This window comes from Amphiprion ocellaris, chromosome 15 (assembly GCF_022539595.1).
Source record: "Amphiprion ocellaris isolate individual 3 ecotype Okinawa chromosome 15, ASM2253959v1, whole genome shotgun sequence".
NCBI lineage: Eukaryota > Metazoa > Chordata > Actinopteri > Pomacentridae > Amphiprion > Amphiprion ocellaris.
Window position 1 is genome coordinate 20,712,041 of NC_072780.1, and position 21,525 is coordinate 20,733,565.

The window sequence follows — 21,525 nt, forward strand, 5'->3', positions numbered from 1 at the left end:
CATATAAATAAAATTGAGTACAGGTACAGAACAGAAATTCCAGGTCTACTCATATAGACCTATTCTTCTATGTAGACGTGCACACAGACAACTGCAGACGCCAATGATGCAAAGTTGTTCCTCTTATCTTGCTTTTCTATAACCACAAGATTCCACTTGGAGAACTCAGTTTTATACACATGAAGTCATCTACACCTAGATATTTGAAGCAGGCACAGTTTTGCACTAATCTGAAAATGTCTGAAAAATATTACACTGTGCAGTTTTATTTTTATTGCTTTTCACATAATTTCTGTATTATTAATGATTTGATGAAATGCGTAACTAGGACTTTCAAAAACGGAGCAATTTCAATCCAGACTATTCTCTCTGTAGAGTGTTGGCACAGACTCCTTCTCCTGAGGATTACAAAGAAAAATACCAAATCGATTTTAAAAACCCGATCAGCCTAATGCTAGACTACAAAGCTTACGTTAACAGAATATAGGCTAAATATGTGAAGCTCCTGTCTGTGTCAGAGATCAGTGTGGAGAGGTTCCAAAACTAATCGTGCTGACCCACAATCTGAGTGACCACAGTAACCAAATCTGTCACAACACACTGGCTGCCTCTCTGTCTGCAGGTGTCACACTTTTCATTCATCTCTTTCATCAGCGTCTGGTTTCACTGCAGGGAAACTGGAAACCACAGAGAGCCAACAGACCAGTGATATGACAGCTACAAGCAGCGACATGCTGGACAATGGGTATCAGTCTACTCACCATTCACACACACACACAGGCCTCACACTCCCACCTGCTCAGACTACCATGAACACAATGTGCACAACTATGCAGTGGAATGGAAACTGCAGTGTCTCCCGGTGTTAGCTAAAGATGAGGTCCTGCTGAAGTAAGGAGAGGTTTCCTGGAGCTGCACACACTACTGACATGGAGTCACATCTCCACTAGAGGACAGTAACACTTCATGCATTTTCAGGAGGTGACCCTGTAACAATGACACCATAACATCTGTCATCACTGCATATGCCTTACAGTGATTGGTGACTTTTTTCCCATAATGCATCCTGCTGCCATCTCTTCCCCAGGTAAACGATGCACACATTCAGCCCTCCACATGATGTAAAGGAAAACAGACCAGCTTACCAGATCACATTGTTCCGCTGCTCCATGGTCCAGTTCTGAGGTTCACATGACTATTAGGGCTTTCAGTAGTGATCAGGGGTCAGCATGGTTATAGTCCTTTTGCTGCCTATTTTTCTGCCTTCACTTGTTGTGTAATATATCCCACCTGCTGACAGGTGCCACTGTAACGAGATAATCAATGTTTTTCAATTCACTTGTTTGTGGTTGTAATGTTGTGGCGGATTGGTATATATTTGACATTAAAAATGATCACTGCATGTATTTGATTTTATTCATATTCATACCTTGTTAGGTATTATCTACATATTACTGTACAGTACATAATATAACTATTTTTCTTTCTTTGTATAGCAAAATAAAAACTTAGAAACGTGTTGTAAAGTGAACCTAGCTAAGGTAAAATTTTGTTACATAAATATATAAAATAAATGCAGATTATTTACCATTTAGGTGCACAAATACACTGCCTGGCCAAAAAAAAAAATGTTGCCACCTGGATTTAACTAAGCTAATAGGTAAGAGCCTTCCATTGGATAATTACTGCAGTGATGAATATGCTTCAGCTGCAACAACTAATTTAACTCCAGCTGATGCAGTGAGTAGCATCTCATTTCTTAAACAACCATGTGGGAAGACATATCCTGTGGTCTGAAAAGGATGTTAATCTGTCTCAGATGGGTCAAATTATTGGCCTGCATCAAGCAAAGAAAACAACTAAGGAGATTTCTGAAACTACTAAAATCAGATTAGGAACTGTCTAATGCATTATTAAAACCTGAAGGATAGTGGTGAACCATCGTCTTCCAGGAAGAAATGTGGTCGGTCATGTGGTCTGATGAGTCTATATTTACCCTGTTCCAAAGTGATGGCCGCATTACGTTAAGAAGAGAGGTGGATGAAATGATGCACTCATCACGGCTAGAGCCTACAAGCCTGCTGGGCTTAGGGTTATGATCTGGGGTCGGTTTCACGAAGCAGGTTCAACAAACTCTGAGAGTAACCCTGAACTCTGAGTTGATCTACTCTGAGATAGAAAACTCTGAGTTTCCCTCATTTCAGGGTTAACAAACTCAGAGTTTTCACTAAACCTGCTTTGTGAGACGGACCCCTGGGGTTGGTCTGGTTCAGCAACGTTATGTTCCCAAAGAATGAGGTCAGCTGACTACCTGAATATACTGAATGACCAGGTCTTTCCATCAATGGAGTTTTTCTTCCCTGATTTCATGGACATGTTCCAAGATGATGATGCCAGGATTCATGGGGCTCACACTGAGAATGAGTGGTTCAGGGAATATGAGACATCATTTTCACACATGGATTGGCCTCCACAGAGTCCAGACCTCAGCCCCATTGAGAATCTTTGGGATGTGCTGGAGAAGACTTTGCGCAGCGGTCCAACTCGCCAATTACCAATATAAAATCTAATGCATCTCTGGACAGAAATAAGCATCTGTAACATTACAGATGCTTATCGAAACGATGCCACAATGAATGAGTGGAATACTCAAAGCTAAAGGCAGTCTAACAAAATATTAGAGCGTGCAACCTTTTTTTTGGCTGGGCAGTGTGCATGTGAACTGGTGAAAGATACACACTACCAGTTACAAGTTTGGACACACCTCCCATTCCATGCTTTTTATTTATTTTCATGAGTATTTACATTGTAGATTCTTGCTGAAGGCATCAAAATTATGAATGAACACATATGGAATTATGTAGTAAACAAAACAGTGTGAAATAAGTCAAAACATGTTTTATATTTTAACTTCTTCAAAATAGCCACCCTTTGCTTGGATTACTGCTTTGCACACTTTTGGCATTCTCTCAGTGAACTTCATGAGGCAGTTACCTGAATCTACCTAAAGTGTAGAATCTACAATGGAAACAGGTGTGTCCAAACGTTTGAATGGTAGTGTAAATTAACTTTGTTCTTTTACTTTGTGTTTGTTCAGTAATCCATCTATTAATGCATATCTAGCTTACTTGGTAGAGGGGGACAAAGAGAATTCAGATTCGGAAAACTTTGTTTAGTGCTCAAGGAAATCTTTTGTCACCAGCATATTTCCACCTCAGACCTCAACCCCAGCCACCACTTCAGAATGAGCTGGAAGCCATAGTGCGAGCCAGACCTTATCCATGTGTCCATGCAGTGGTGTGCACAGACAGTTTGGGGGGCAGGTGCTCAGTGGGAAAAAAAGGGCACCTTGTGTGGCATGTAGAACCACTGGCTGCCTTAATGTAACAGTGTGAGATCTGAAAAAATAAAAAAATCAGGAACACATTTTCTGTAATGGCATTTATTTTAACATCTTAATAACACACAAAGGGTCAATAAAACATTGTACCGTAACAATTGGTAAATTAAAAGAGATCGACATTAGGCTACAACAAGGCAGAAAGCTACTTTTTCTGTTTGACATTTAGCCAATAAGTCACAGCAAGTGTTGCCTCTACCTAATGTAGGCTAATAATAAACCTACACAAACTAAATATTCAGTTATAGTATACTGATCATATGCTGTACCAGTTCACCAAATAATATTGGCTGTGTGGTCATCGTCGTCACGTTATGTGGATTAATTGATTATTATTATGGGTAGTCCAGCTTGTTAAGCAGGCGGGCAGTTGGCTAATTTAGGTATGGTTATTTAGCGCTGCATGAGACAGGCTACTTCACAACAGAGACAAATAAATGCACTGTGTGGCAACTGAGGCTGATGAACAATACACTGGATTCATTTCCGTGTTATCTGGTTGGAGGCTACAGTCTATATAGGCTGTGCAGCTGCTGCCACACACGTGTCCGCTCCTCGTGTTGACGTTATGAGATGGGGCGAGGCGGGGCGAGTCGCGGCACGGCACGGGTCGTGTGTGTGTGTGTGCCTCTGTGTGTGCGTTTGTGTTTTAGTGTTTAAATTAAAAAAAAAAAAAAGTTGAGGCACGGAGGGCACCTGCTTGATACTGAGGGCAAGGGGCAGGTGCTCTAGCACCACCTGGTGTCTATCTGTGCATGCCACTGTGTCCATGACTGTCTGCATATTTCTGTTTTCATTAAAGATGAATATACATTGATAAATAATATCTTAATTCTTTCCATGTTGACCACCTATTGCACAAAGCCCTATGGCGGCCTGCAAGGGTCATGGCCACTGTTCCCTCTAAGCTGCACGTGTGCGCAATTGCACACTGCTGACAGTCTCCACACTACGGTGGCCGAGAGGTGCAAACCAAATTTACAAAATGCAAAACACTTTTACAAAGCTTGAGACAAATTTACATTTAGCAAAACATTTTTACATATAATAAAACAAAATTACAAGTTCTGTAACAAATTTACATTTTAGAAAAACAATTTCACAAGATGCAAAACACTTTTACAACCTCCAAGACAAATTTACAAGCGACAAAACACTTTTACAAATCCAAAAACAAATTTACAAATTAAATTTAACCGGAAAGGGAATGTCCCAACTCCGGGGTTGAACCGGAAGTGACACCGAGGAGCGGCTAATGCACTCTGTCGGTCTGATGTGCGCCATTTAAAAACTCTAAAGACCGACCACACGAAAAACAAAACCGCGTCAGTCGGTTCATATGTTCCCCACAAAACGGGCAAAACATCACCCGCTCGCTTGGTTCACCATCAACAACAACCTAAAGTTGCATTCATTTCATTGCAACCTTTGAAAGCCACGAAGATGCTTGACAAGCGGCAAACAAAGCACGCCAAACAATCAGACACGGCTGCGGATAATGGGCCAGATGCAGGTGAAGAGTCGTTGCCTTTGTGGGAGAAGATTTCGGATAAAATTTTGGAATCAATCAACAAACGTTTTGACCACTTAGTGCATAAATTTGAATCTGTCATGAGCACTCAGTTGGCACTGACTGAGAGAATTGTTGCCACAGAGGAGCACGGTATCGACCAAGAGCGACGCATTCAAATCTTGGAGCTGTGTATTTCTGATATGAAAAAAAGTAACGAAAAACTGTTAACAAAATTGATGACTTGGAGGGACGATCCAGACGGAATAATGTTAAGACTGTGGGAATACCGGAGGGTGAGGAAAAGGGCAAGCCCACGGACTTCATCACGGAACTGATACCGAGGTTACTCGGGGTGAACAACTTTGCGAAGCCTGTGACTGTGGATAGAGCGCACCGCATACCTGTGCCAAAACCTACAGATGTTAAAAAGCCAAGGAGCATCATCGCCAGAATTCATTTTTATCAGGAGAAAGAGCTGATCCTTCGGCTGAGTCGGCAACAACCTACAATGGCCGACGGGTGTTCATTTACACGGATTATACAGCGGAGGTGATGGCACAACGGAGGGGATTTCGACAGGTAACCCAGGCGCTCAAGGAGAGGGAGGTGAAATTTACCTTACGCTTCCCAGCAAAGCTTCATGTTCATTACAACGATCAGGTAAAAGTCTTCACCAGCCCCGGAGAAGCAATGTCGTTTATAGAACATGACATGAAAAGATAACTTTTTGATGTAGGCCTTTGAACTGAGAACTTTGTTGCGCCTGCCTACCGTCTATCTCCTAAATAGAGACGGCAGATTAAATGGTATGAACTCTTTATTATTTTCCTTTTCATCTCCACTGTGGAGTGCCTGTGGACTCTTCTTGTCCATCGTCTGTGTTTAAGTCCGTTTTCACAGAGGGATTCTGGACTGCTGGCCATTCGCCATGCGTTCTCCTATTACTGATGGGGTTTTTTCTTTTTGGGGGGGTGGTGTGCGAGTGACGAGGCTGTGTGGGGAGAGATATGTTGATCTCGGTTTAGTCTCTGGGAGGAAATATTCTGTTATTATTTGTCATGTTGACGTTATGTATAAAATTCTTGAAGCTTACAATTTCTGATTATTTCATTTGATAACGGTAAAGGGATAGTTCGGGATTTTTGACATGAATCTCTATGGCAGGGCTATTCAATTAAAAATTGACTCGGGCCGGATTTTCAGACTAAGAACATGAGCTGGGCCGGATGTTTTTAGCAGACCGTGAGAAAAGTTAACCATTTAAAATAAACACAAACAGATCAGATAACAAACACACTGGATGTTTATAAACGTATTGCCACATCCAAAAGGACATAAACACAATAGAAGAGCAGTACTTAGTCTAAACCTGTGCTGAAATACTGCTTCTTTAAATTTTACATTTCAAACACACAGCTTCAACACATTTTGATAGGTAAATATAAGCACAGGTTAAGGTGCATATGAACATAAAAACTAAGTGCCGATTAGAAACACCATCTTTTGTTTTGGTCACATCTCAAAGTGCATTAAAAAGTAACTTGCTTAACAGTAACTTTACAGAACTTGAGACATTTTTCTTCTTTTGAAATAACAAAAAACAGAGTTTGTCCCTGTCCATATTTGGTCTCATCTGAGACAGTCACATCTTCAGTGCATATAATCAAAAAAATAAACAGTAGGCACAGTGATAGTTGAAACGAAATAAAGCTGACATCAAAGTGCATAATAAAGTGCAACTAAGTGAAATAACTGTCAAAACAAAATGTCTTTCTTAAATATTAAACTTCTAAGTGACCAGAAAATAGTCACATAAATACATAAAACTACCTTTAGTGTCTGCTACAGCACGCTGCTTTGTTGCACTTACCATGTCTCGAATACATCTTTGGCGAGAATGTTTGACGTGTCAGACCTGTTTGATAGCAGATGCCACACTCGTCTTAACTTTATCGTCCGTTAAAACTTCATCCACGACAGCCAACATGCAGTCCTTCACAGTTTCTGAGTCTGTGAACAGCCTCTTTTTCGTGGCCCTTTCCTGAGCTGTGCAGGTCCGCTTCATTGTAGTACAGCTCCGGTTGTAAGATGCAGTCAAACTCTGAATTATAGCCGCTCTCTCATGACATCCCTCAGGAAAGTTTGTCCGAAACGCGGCATGTTTTTTCAATGTGGTGTCTTCGGACATGATAATCTTTCAGCGCTGCAAAGCACTCGTTGCAGAGTAAACGCATTGGTTTGGCGTTCGGACTTGGTGGTAAATAAATAAATACTTGTCAGTCCACGCAGGATTAAACCGACGGTTTTCCTCGCCGATTTGTTGTTTCAGGATAGAAAAAGACACGCTGCTATTTTCGCCTGTATAGAACTGCTAATGTTAACTTTTCAAACGCGTCTCCTCAACACAATGCATTGTGGGTTAGTTGCTAGGTTACTGTAAGTGTTGCATTCAATGTTTGCAATAATGTTGGAATTTTTGTAAGAACTTGTCAGTGTTACTGAAAGATGTTTTTCTGTTTTTCTCGGACCCAAGTCCCAATCACTCAGGCAGTTGCTTTAGGGCCACTCGAGGGTTGCTTTCGGGCCGCATGTGGCCCGCGGGCCGCTAATTGAATAGGGCTGCTCTATGGCATCCCTATCATTAGTAACGTACACTCTCACTGTCTTACCCCCGACAGTGATGGGGGTAAGACAGAGACGTAAATTAAGAGACGTAAAGTAATAGAACAAGAAATTACTCAAATTGAACAAATACATAAAACCTCTTTACTACAGTCTGACTACAATATGATTCTGAGATTAAAATCTGAGTATAACTCTCTAATAGAAAGTGAAATTCATAATCTTCTATTCAAAACCTGGCAGAAACACTTTGCATCAAATGATAAACCTCATAAATTACTTTCAAGACAACTTAAAGGTGAACAGGCAAAATCAGCTATTCACAAAATACAGTCAAAAAATGGGCAAATACTTACAGATCAAAAAGATATTAATCGATGTTTTAGAGAGTTTTATTCTGACCTTTACATTTCTACTTCCACAGCAACAAATAGAGATTACCTTGAATTTTTTGATTCTTTGAACTTGCCACAGTTAAATGATAGAAACTCGAAATTTCTGGAAAGGGATTTTTCAGTTGTTGAGCTAAATGAGGCAATCAAGGCATTCCCTCCTGGTAAATGTCCCGGACCAGACGGGCTTGGAGCTGAATTTTATCAAGCATTTAAGGACATTTTAACTCCTTACTTACTCAGGATGATAAATGACTCTGTAGGTAATAATAGACGTCCACAGTCTTTGTACAAAGCAAACATATGCCTCTTATCAAAAAGTGGAAAAGATCCTACAGATCCTGCTAATTACAGGCCTATCTCTCTACTTAATTTAGACCACAAAATTCTAACTAAAGTTCTTGCTACCAGATTAAATAAATTAATTGAAACTATTATTCATCCAGATCAAGTTGGCTTCATTCCAGGTAGGCTTTCTTTTTTTTAATGTCCATCGAGTGATGAATATACTTTACTGTGACACATCTGAAAATACCAAAGCAGCTGTTATAACATTGGATGCCCAGAAAGCATTTGATTCCATTGAATGGCCATACTTATTAAAATGATTTACTGTTCTCCTGAATCCTCTGTTTTAACTAATAATGTCTTGTCTGAGCCATTCAGTTTATATCGGGGTGTGAGAAAGGGGGATTCCCTGTCTCCCCTGTTATTTTTTAATATAGCGTTGGAACCTCTGGCAATTGGGATAAGAAATCATCCGCACATAAAGGGTATAGCAGCCGGTGGATCAGAATGTCTTGTGACGCTTTATGCAGATGATTTACTTGTCACTTTAACAAATCCTGAAGAAAGCATTCCCCATCTTTTACAGTACATAATGATGTTTGGTAAAATTTCTGGTTACACAATAAACTGGGATAAAAGTGGACTTATGTTCACTAAGGAAAATAGGATTGTAAAAAACTGTCCCTTCAAGATAGTCCAGGACTATATAACCTATTTAGGCATTAGAATCTCCAAAAGTACAAAGCAGTTGTTAAAATTTAATTTACTAGAGGGGGTAGATAAATTAAAACGTAGCATAGAATATTGGAGGACTCTACCGCTATCTATGATCGGCAGAGTTAATGCTATAAAAATGGTATCACTACCAAAATTTTTGTACCTCTTTCAAAATTTGCCAATTTGGATCACGTCTGACTTTTTTTTAAGAAGCTTGAGACAATTGTTTTGGATTTTGTTTGGGGCTATAAAAAACATAGGCTTTCCAAAAAACATCTATATAGGTCGACTAAGGATGGTGGTCTTGGTCTTCCAGTATTTAGGGATTATTACTGGGCAGCAAATGCTAGGGCAATGGCTTACTGGCAGTGGGGTTCTCCAGACCACCAATCACTGAATTCTGCCCCCCTCTGGCTAAAATTGGAGCTTGCATCTTTGGAAAAACCATACTCTTCCCTTTCCTCTTTACTTTTTACCAACCTTTCTTCTGGTATCAAATCAGTTAGTCGTAGCTCTGTTGTGAGAAACTCTCTCAAAATTCTCAATCAAGTAAGAAATGTTTTTAAAACTCCTGGTATATCGGCTTATACTCCTGTCTGCCATAATCATGCTATTGTTCCAGCATTGCTGGACAATACATTTTCTTTGTGGTGTGCCAAAGGGCTGAGGTGTGTAGGGGATTTATATGTAGACAACAACTTTAAATCACTTCAGCAGTTAAGGTCAAAATATGATATACCTCATTCCGTTTTTTTTCGTTATATGCAACTGAGGCACTTTGTGTGAGAAAACATTGCTTACTTTGAGTCAAACTTTGAGAGACATGCCCTTTTTGAATTGTTTTCTCTTTTACCCAGCAGTAAGAAGCTCATCACCAAATTTGTAAGATATTTTTCAGAAGACTCACCATCTGCCGATAGTATTAAGAAAGCATGGGAAAGAGAAACTGTTGTTCTTTCTGATCAACTGTGGAAAACTGCTTTTTCTCGTATCCATAGTTGTTCAATAAATAGCGGACATAGGTTGATACAGTTTAAAGTAATTCATCGTTTTTATTATTCTAAAGACAAGCTTCATAAGTTTTACCCCTCTATTTCTCTTAAATGTGATAAATGTAAAGTCAGTACAATGTTGCATTTATTTTGGGACTGTTCGTTAATTTACCAGTTCTGGGTGAGAATTTTTGTTTTTTTCTCTCTGAGGTTTATAAGAGGAAGCTCCCTCCTGACAGGGAGTTTGCTCTTTTTGGAGCCTCAGAGGATTCATCTGTGCTCCCTGCACTCATACAAGCAGCTCTTTTAATGGGCATGGTGCTAGCAAAAAAAATTATTTTAAAAAATTGGAAAACACCAACTCCACCATGCTTCAAACATTGGTTATATGAATTGGTTTCAGTTATTCATTTAGAAAAACTGCGAAACAGCAGTCTTAAATTCCAACTCAAACTGGAGAAAACATGGGATCCCCTTCTGCAACACTTGGAATTATCTTAATCACATTTGTATTCTTTAGTATTTTTCTTTTATTGCTCGCTTCTCTGTACAAAGATTTTTCAGGATTGCCATGGAAGGCTTATTGTATATTTGTTGGGTCCTTTGTCAAGAGTTATTATGAATTCCCTTTTCTTTTTTTTCCTTTTTTTCTCTCTTTCTGAACTTCTCATCAGTCAGAAGTGTGTGTGTGTGTGTGTGTGTGCGCGCGCTCGCGTGTGTGCGCGTGTGTGTGTATGGTGACTATGTTGGGTTTTTTGGTTTTTGTTTTGTGTGTGTGTGTGTGTGTGTGTGTGTGTGTGTGTGTGTGTGTGTGTGTGTGTGTGTGTGTGTGTGTGTGTGTGTGTGTGTGTGTGTGTGTGTGTGTGTGTGTGTGTGTGTGTGTGTGTGTTGGGGGGGATTGAGTATGGGGTGGGAGATATGATTGTTTTCTTTTTTGTATCACTAATCAAAAAAAAAAAAATAGTATGTAATTCAAGAAAACATCAGAGTATAATGTGTCATCTAAAAAATACCATAGAATAATAATTTCATTGCACAAGTAAAAGTGTAGTAACTTTTAAAACTGTTCGAATTCTTATATGTTGCTAAAAAAAACAAAAAAAACTAAAACAAAAAAAAGTCACAGTAATATGTCAATTAAAAAAGCCTATAGTATAGTGTGTCACCCAACAAACATCATAGTATAGCATGTCGCTCTAAAAACGTCACAGTATAGCCTTAAGTCCACAGCTGTCAGTAGGTGAGGAGCAACACAAAAACAGTCCAAACGCTGGTTTCTAGAGGGTTAGACGAGAATTTATTTGAAAGAGTAAGTTTACAACAACACAACATGTGAGGGGGTTAAAAACAAATGGGTGTTAGTAAAATAAAAATAAATAAACAGAACTAAACGTGAACTTCATGTTGACATTGATGGGCATTCCAACCAGGAACAAAGTAAAAGATAATCAATACGAAAAAAAACTCTTCATGTTCACCTCTTAAAACCCCAAAACACACCACAGTAGCACCCTAAACTAAAACTACCAATGGGTTCCCTGTTTTCCTTTCTGAACAATTCAAAGGTCCCTCTCTATCTCCCCACACATCCACCAACCACTGGAACACATCTCCAAAGTTCTGCCGGGCCAGCTCAGCTTCCCCTCAGAAGAAGTTCCACCAGATGAAGGAGCCTTTTGAGAGGCAGCTGGCATCGTGATTGGACTGTACTTTGGTCTGTTCCAATCCAGCTTCAGCTCCAGAGACGGCAGGCGGGACGAGTCAACGGAGGCCGGATGGACAAAGGCATGCAGCTGAGTACAATCCAGAAAACAACAGAGGAGGAGTGCAGCAGCCCAGAGCCAGAACAGAGTAGCATCGTATGTCTCTTAGAAAACATCATAGTATAGCCTTTGGTATGAAAAAACGCCATCATATACATCGTATATTGTACAAATAACAAGTCAAAGGAAAGACACATACATTGTAGAATCGTCATAATTGTGGGCTGACTGATTTACTGATTATCAGTATTTTATTTTTTACTGATTTACGGTAATAAATACATTTAAAAATGGTGCTACTTTGGCTCTGAACCTTTATCTACCTGTGGTCGCTCTGTCTTCTGGAGTGATTTGATTGGTTATACGTCACGAATAAAACTCCTTTAACTTAACATCTGTAAACAAAACAAAAACGTATCAACGTTTTCTGTTAAAGTTTGTGTTCTTGTAAGTTTAACTCCAAGATTTTAAATACTTTCATTTACTGCAAATGAATATCCAAATGAATATACTCCAGATGTCTCACTAATAATCATTATCAGCCTTAAAAACCCACAAAACACCCCTCTATACTGGACGACACTTAGTACAGTCCGGTTCCCCCTTCTATAAATCTGCTTGGAATCTTCCACTTCCTGTTTGTCAAAGTGGCCTTCTACCTGGACAGGTTTTGTTGGAGCACATGCAACAAACATTTTGGGTAACTGCACTTTAATATGGATGGATGACACTGAATTAGAGTCTGTTTTAATGAGACTGCGTTAAGATGTGTAGCTCTGTCATTAAATAGGAAATTATTTCTCAGAATTCACAGAGAAAAGTCTGAAATGTTTGCTAGGTTAGCGTCCCACATGTTCTTTGGCTCAGCTAAAGCTGACTCTCTCCAACTTCTGGATCTCTTGAGTTGCTTGTTGTTAAAATATCTTGCTAGAGGTGCTGAAGCTCAGAAAGTCTGAGATGTTTGTTCAGAATAAGCTCATTCTCAAGTCTGATCTGAACTGTCCTCTTTTGTTTGAACTTTCCCTAAACTTAGGAGTTAATGAAAGAGCAGCACATCCAGACTCAGTCTCATTTATGTAGAGATTAAACTTCAGTGTCATTCATTGATGTTAAAGTGCAGTTTTTCAAATGTTTGTTGCACATGCTCCCGACCAAACCAGTCCAGGTGGAAGACGATGTGAAGAGAAAGCTCCAGAGGATGAATATCACACATTTACGTTGGAAATAAATGTCCTTTAATTAGACATTGTCATGCAAAAGTTGGATTTCCCTTTGTTGAGTGTTTTGTTGATGTTGGTTTCTAAATGTTTTCTGACACTGACACAAAGATTAAAACCTTCTACGGCTCACAATCTGCAACAATTCACACATTATTAACTATCTTTCTGACTAAACTAAGATAAAAAGTGAAAAACTGCCTGATTCCTGCATCATGAATGTAAATCTTTTTGGTTTTTATGACAGTAAACTGAATATATTTGGGCTTGACATTTTATAAACCAAAACAAGAAATGAATTACTGGAGAAAATGACAGATTAATGGACAAAGAAAATGTGTTTTCTAACATATATGGCTGAATTACTCCAACATTAAAAGATACATACAATTTGAATTCAATTTTATTTATATAACGCCAATTACAGGTCAAATTGTCTCAAGATGCTTTATTTTTATATTTTTTTGTCATATTTAAAATATGACAAAGTAAGAAATTTAAACCTCTTGACTAATCCAATTTATTATTTACTTTTTAAGAGACTAATTGACAATTCAAGCTTTCTCCACTAAAACTAATAAACATGAGGTCAAATAGAAGGAACAGTTTTAAATACTGCAGTCCCACGACGACAAGAATAAAGTTTCTCAACAAAAACTAAATCTGCTGGTGGATTCCATGAAATTCCTAATAAAGGATAATAAAGTGTGATACTAAAGGTTTGTGGTGCTAAAAATCTGAAAGTAAAGATATTGAGTTGAACATCTGGATGGAGGTTGATAAAAGTTGACCTTCTTTCATTTCTCTGGAGCGACTCCATGGATTTTATGGATGGTGGTTAAAGACCTGCTCTTCTAGTCATCTTCCTTCTAGTCGCTGTAAAAAGTCAGTCCATCCTGACCGACTTCAACACCTCTTCATGACAACTTGTTCTGCCTCCGACCTGGTGGAAACTCCAGAAACTCGGGAAAACCTGTCGAGACTCGAAGAACTCGTGGAGACTCGAAAAACTCGTCGGGCGGGGGAAGGTGTGGTGGGTGGTGGGGGAGTAGAGGGGGGAGGCCGCCACCCATCTCCCCGCCTACTCTCCGCCCTGACTCCACCCAGACTCCGCCCTGGCTCTGCCCATGTGGTCACTTCAGGAACTACGATGCCAAAGGGACGACGAATTTATTTCTTTTTATCTGATCTGTAGCTCAGTGAGTTAAGGATTTGCCTATGGAGCTGCAGGTCGCTGGTTCAAGACCAGACACTTCTTAAATTTTTATCAAAATTCTGACAAAGACAAAGAAAGAAAACTGCCGTTGGCGGGTCTTGAACCTGCGACCTTCCACTTGGGAGTCCGTCTTCTTACTCCCTGAGCTACTTGCTCAGATACTAATTCTTCTTTTTTTTGCGCATTTATCATCTATTTTTTGTCGTTTTCGAGTTTTTTTTTAACTCGTGTCTCGACTCAACCGTTTTTGTCAGGAGGTTGGACTTCAGCCTTTGTGCTGGAGGGTTGAACCCTCAGTTCCAAGACTTTCCAAAGCCTCGAGACCCTCCGAGTCCTCAGGACCTGAGCTTTCACACAGTCTGAGGGCTGAAATTTTCTAAGTCCCACAGTAGTTCTCTGTTAGATTGAACTTCCAGACAGTCCAAGGACTGATATCTTCTAAGTTCCTGAGTAGCTCTCTGTTAGTTTGAACCTTCAGACAGTCTGAGGGCTGAAATTTTAAAAGACTCTCAGTACTTCTCTGTTAGTTTGAACCTTTAGACAGTCTGAAGACTGAAATCTTAAAAGTTTCTTAATACTTCTGTTAGTTTGAAATTTGTTTAACACAAGCCTTAAAACTTGTGACCATGAGTCTTGATTTCACATTTAGACCATCCATCTGAGTTCTTCCCAGACCTTCACCTGTTGGTTTTTTAGAAATCCTCAACAAACTTTGATTCTTTTCACTGAACAGTAAAGTTTGCGGAGATCAGAAGGTAACATTAGTTTGATAAATGCCTTCAACTACCAGTAGACTTTATCTGGAAAGCAGTTTTCTGAAATGAGTTCTTAGTAAATCTGTCCACAATCAAACCAAGAACATAGAAAGAGGAAATGTTTGAAGAAACAACTTGATGTTTTCGTTTCAGACTAGAAAACGCTCTAAGACCTTCATCTGTTTTTGCTCTTTTTGATCGTTTTATTGTCTCTTCTGTTTAATTTGATCTTCTAAAGTCTAACTGGTGTCTTTTCAAATGTTTTGTCTTTAGTTTGATTCTTCTTAAACGTTTAGTTTTGCTCTTTTCTCACCTTTTATTCTTTTCTAATGTCTGATTTGATTTCCAACTGTTTTGCCTTTTTAATGTTTAATTGTTTTTTCAAATGTTTTATCGGCTTGTTTGAGTTTCTTTTTCTTTCCCAATATTTAATGTTTCAATTAAATCTTTAAGGTTTTTCTTTTTCCTTTAAATGCTGTCTGTTTAATAGTTAAACATTAAATACAATTAAATTATATTAAACAGACAAAATATTGAATTAGATAATTCAACAAGATACATGTCATTATGAAATTAAACAACATTTTTAAAATACAAATATTAAAAATTACAGATAAAATATTTTCCATAATTAAACATTTAAAAAATACAATTAAACAAGAAGAATATTAAACATTTTAAAAAATGCAAAACATTTAATTAGATCATTAAACCTTTAAAAAGGCAAAACATTTAATGAAAAAATTCAATGTTTAATTAGAAAATTACATCTTAAATTTCTTAAATCTTTTTAATAGTAAAACTTTTTAAAAGTCTTATTGTATTATTTTTTTTCCTTTGATTTAATTGATTTTTATGTAGTTTATTTCTTTAATCTTCTTTTTCTATCAAGATTTTAACTCCAACCTTAAAAATGAAATAAACCCTTAAATCACAATGAAAATACTTCTGTTGTCACAATCATGAGTTAGTCAATTATTCAGTTTATCAATTCAACTTTATTTGTTTAGCAACTTTTACACAGATGACAAAACTAAATAAGCAAAGAGAAAAAACTATGCTAAAACTATGATTAAAACTCAAAAACATGAAAAAAAAGAAGATTTAACATCATAAAACGTGTCCAGGGGATGGAGGGAGTTTATTGAAGTCTTCTTGGGCTCACATGGTAAATCATTTAAAATATAAACTTGATATTCAGTCTAAGGAAACTGCAGAGCGACAGAAGAACCAACATTATCTCCTGTTTTCTCCTTTAATGAGTCGACTCTTCTTGTGCTTTCAGACCAAAGAACTACAGACTCTTCACAACCTGCTCAAACTCTTGGTACAGGACCTCACCACACGGGTCAAGAAGGTTTCTGTCTCATTTCTACTCTGAAGCTCACCTTCTCCTGCTCAAACTGCTGACAAATGTTTCTGCTGCTCTAAAGTCTGGTCTCCAGAACTTCCTAAAAACTTTCAAAGTCTCTTCTGCTGCAGGTTGCTTTGTAGAACTGTTCCAGAAAACCTCACTAAACCACATGGAGGGGCCTCAAGATAGTCGTCCAAATGAAACCGTACAAAAACCAAACTAGCACAACCCAAACGCTAAAGTCTCCTGCAGTCTACCAGAGAACCTCTGAGAACAGAGAATCAGGACAGGAACTCTTACCTTCTGGACAACCAACGTTGGTTCACAAACAAGAATACAGAATGTGTCTGAGCAAAAACCTCTAAAGACTCACTACAGCCAAGATAAAGACACAACTCAGCTGCATCAGATCCACTAATCACTGCACACATTAGCACCATGTGCTAACTGTGGCTAAAGAACCTCATTTACCAAGACAACTATCCAGTACAAAGCCTTAAAACACACCAAGAAACACATTAAAGATGATTTTACTGCTGGAAGCTGCAAGCCAATGCCTAAATAACAAACTAAAGCAAAGGAGCCAAACCCGGTTCAGTGGTGAACAGAAGCAGAGGAAATGTTTGTCTGCAGCTAAATAAAGCAGGAAGACACTGAGCTGCTCAGGTGTTCCTGATAACACCAAGCAGCCACCTGGACAGCCAATAGGAACACAGCTTACTGGAAGTCCAGAGGGCTGGGTTAGTGAAGGAAATTTAATTTAAAGTTGAAGCAGAAAGTTAACAAAGAAAGTTGAAAACCACCTTCTGATACCTGAAATCTCTGAGTTTTCACACAAAGAACACCTGAACATGTCAAACTGGTTTCATAGTAGAACCATCATTGTAAAAACGTCATAGTATGGTGTGTTGCTCCAAAAACATTAGGACCCGGCTGTCAGGGGACAAACATGTAAGAAACATGAGAACAGAGAGAACCCAACCAGTAGGTCACAGTTTATCATCCCCCAGTCATCTCCTGAAGTCCATATGGTGAGAGACATCAGTATCTGGTTGTTAATTTACCAGAGGATGCTTATAATCATGCTGATGTGGTCTGTACTCTACAATATTTTAGTGACTCAATAAATGCCTAAGTTGTTTTTTTTAAATGCTTTTTAGTTTTTAATAAACATTTAATCGCCTAAATGTAATCAATAAATGGCCTTTGCCTATCTTAAGAAAAATTCACTCAGAACTCTGATATGTTAACAGTACTAAATAAATCAATAAATACATGCATACACACAAAAATAAGTTAATACATTAACTGTGTTAAGATAAGATTTAGATTTTTAAAAAAGTTGTTTATGTTTTTGCAGAATCCAGTATTGCTCACTGGTTAGTCATTACATTTTATTAGTTTGATTTCACTGTTTAAAATGATGCCACCTCTTTTCAGACAGAACCTGTGATAATAAAACAATGCAAAATTTTTAGTTCCGTGTTAATAAAGCACTTAAAGCTTTAAGTATGGCTAAATGCTTTTTTCAAAATTAAATATATCACTCCTTAGGTGGTAGTGGCCCCAAGTTCAGTAAAGTTGGAAAGATATTCACAGATTCAGACTTCCAGCATCAATAACTCATTAGATATAGGTTGTCAAAACATAAACGGTGCCTCTTTCCCATTGTTGCAAGGCAGACAATGTGCTACAAGCCCAGTTTTATCAAAAGTAGCTGTCTTTCAAGCTACAGGAATAACATTGGTGTCTATGGAGTGAACAGGGTCCGTCTGCAATTTGCAAAACCACTGCAACAGTAAAGACAGACAAATATTGAATAACTTCACTCTTATACATTGTAGTGTCACTAAAATCACTGCAGCCTTCAACTGGCTCCTGTTGACAAAGTGTTTTAACAGAAATGTAAATGCTGTAATTTGATTCTTTTAATGAACCATGTAACTTGAATGGATGTGATGCTGGTGTGACCACAGTGCACACGTCTGATGTTGCTCACAGTGGTCCAAGGGACGCTCAGGGAGTTTGTGTGTTTGCTCAGACTCAGGAAAAATTACAGGGAACATTGGTCATGGCAACATTTTTTTGAGGGCTACTTCTGCATTACCTTAAACTATGCTTTACATTAGATCTGATCATCCCAGCAGTTAGTGTGTTAGTCTGGTCCAGTTACGACACAGTGTCAGTTCAGGGAAACACTCTCCAGGGTGGAGAGATAAAGGACAGATGACAGATGTAGTGCTCTGAGTGATACATTTATTTCCCATTATCCATTTTAAAAAGCCAACTTCCAAGAGTATGCAGCTGCTGTAAAGGTAAACACCAAACACACAACCTACCTTAGCCCTGTCATGGTCCCCAAAAGTAGTGACATTCTGTGGGCTCCTTATCGTTGGTTTTTCTATTTAAACTAATAGAACATTTATAGCCAAATGTAGATTCTAATGAGTATCAGGAATTATCATAAATATTGTCTGAAGTAGATGAAGCATGGTTACATTTAGCCACTAGGGGGCCCCCTGCTCCGACATACAGAAGCCATCATATGGTGAGCATGTGGAGTCAAGGCAGCAATGCTGAGGTAGCAGGGCTTGTTGCAGGTATATGTACAGGTACTGGGGTAAATGAGGGACAGCAGGGTATATGAGGGGGTGAAGGTGTTGGCTGGTTCCAAAAAAGTGTCAGATTCTTTGCAAATCTTGCTAATGTTTTTTAATGAGTCATTATGGTTTCTATTTCTAACTGTAATAGTTATTGTTCACTGGTAAATTCACATCATAAATGTCACTGAAGGTTCTTAACCTTAAAATTTAAACTTCAATAAATTTCATCACCAATATAATTCCATCCATCCATTGTCTATACAATGCTTAATCGTCATTAGAGTCACAGGGGGGCTGGAGTTTATCCCAGCTGACTTCACATCCATGTGGAAAGCATAACCCAGCCTTTAGGGTGAAGACAGGGGACACCCTGAGCAGGTAACCAGTCTATCACAGGGCTACACACAGAGACAAACAATCACACTCACATTCACACGTACAGACAATTTAGAATCATCAATTAACCTCAGCATGTTTTTGAACCCCAGAGAAAGCCCTTGTATGCACAGGAAGAACATACAAACTCCGTGCAGAAATATCCCAGGAAGCCCGGGACGCAAACCAGGGATCTTCTAGCTGCAAGACAAAAGTGCTAACCACCAAGCCACTGTGCAGCCCGAATCTAATTTCTCCACCAAAAATCAATTTGGCTCAGTGTCTTTTGTTGTGGATGTACTATACAGATGATTTGACCTGACTAAACTTGAGCCTAGTCGATGATAGGGGTTATTTTGGTCATGATAAGTCCCTTAGTAAGGTTTAAAGGCCTACATAAAACATCAGTGCCTGCTCTGTGGCTGTTCATTACATCTAGCTCCCCCCTGTTCTGATGTTTAGAGCTATCGTTCACAAAACAATCGGTGAATCTACAGTCCCGGCATGTGCCTACTGTGCTTGTGATTGTAATATCTGCCCTATTAGCAGAATGTAAATCTAAAGTAAGCCCATGCATGAACTGGTCCATTCTTCCACAAGGATTTATGTAGGTCAGAGGTAGCGATAGCCAAGGTAGCAACCCTTATTTGGAAGATCTAGACTCCAAAACAAGCTGCTGATCATAAGATTTCCACTGTGGGTTCAGCCTGTTGTCTAAAAATTCATTAAAAAGTCATTAAATTCTGCTTATCAATTCATGTTCTCGAGAGCATGAATTTGAGTAACTTCAGCAACCGCTGACTTCCACTAGCTCCACCAGGAGTTTAACATTTTTGGGTTTGAGTGAAACAGTTTGACATACACTACCCCTCAAAAGTGTGATGTCTTGTCTCTGCGTTCCTGAACCAACTCATCCAGCAGATCATCACAGCTACACATCCTGCTGCAACACCTCCCTCCCTCCTACAAAGGCTACAAGAGTATCATTTTCCTTCTGCAAAATGGGTAAATTTCCAAATTATAACTGGCTTCTGATTCTAAAGTAGTTCTAAATTGACCACCACTCCACCAACTGCTTCCAGTGACAATCACAGTCAATTAGTTTGTTTATCTGCATCTATACATTCATTCATTTATTTGCTGTCTGTTGTTGTTCAGCAATAAACAACAATGGCGTGTTTGTAGTATTAGCTAATAAATGTTTGTGTATAATTAGCGTTGATTCTACCATGTATTTCTTTGTTTGGGAAGTGGAGGTCAATGAAATCAGCGTTCACGACTTTTGATAATGGGACTGATCAATATAAGTATATCTAATTAATTAATTAATGATTACTGAACCTGAAATATTCTTGACAAGGGTCTCTTAGATGCCCCAACTTAAAATATCTGAGTGGTGTCCCTGATAAGTGAGTGTAATTGTAATCATAAAGTTTTTATTTATATATATATATATATATATATATATATATATATGGCATGCCGTTTAGGAAATTATATATATATATAAAATCTAGAATTCTGAATATATGGAATGAAAGTTTGAATATATTGAATGAAAGTCGGAATATATTGAATGAAAGTTTGAATATATTGAATGAAAGTCTGAATATATGGAATGAAAGTCGGAATATATTGAATGAAAGTCGGAATATATTGAATGAAAGTCGGAATATATTGAATGAAAGTGTTCAGACTTTCATTCCATATATTCAGATTCTCATTCCATATATTCAGAGTTTCATTCAATATATTCAGTTTCATTCAATATATTCAGAGTTTCATTCAATATATTCAGTTTCATTCAATATATTCAGAGTTTCATTCCATATATTCAGAGTTTCTTTCAATATATTCAGAGTTTCATTCAATATATTCAGAGTTTCATTCAATATATTCAGAGTTTCATTCAATATATTCAGTTTCATTCAATATATTCAGAGTTTCATTCCATATATTCAGAGTTTCTTTCAATATATTCAGAGTTTCATTCAATATATTCAGAGTTTCATTCAATATATTCAGATTTTCATTCCATATATTCCGACTTTCATTCAATATATTCAGAGTTCCATTCCATATATTCACAGTTTCATTCCATATATTCACAGTTTCATTCCATATATTCCGACTTTCATTCAATATATTCAGAGTTCCATTCCATATATTCACAGTTTCATTCCATATATTCCGACTTTCATTCAATATATTCAGAGTTTCATTCCATATATTCAGAATTTTATATATATATATATAATTTCCTAAACGGCATGCCATATATATATATATATATATATATATATATATATATATATATA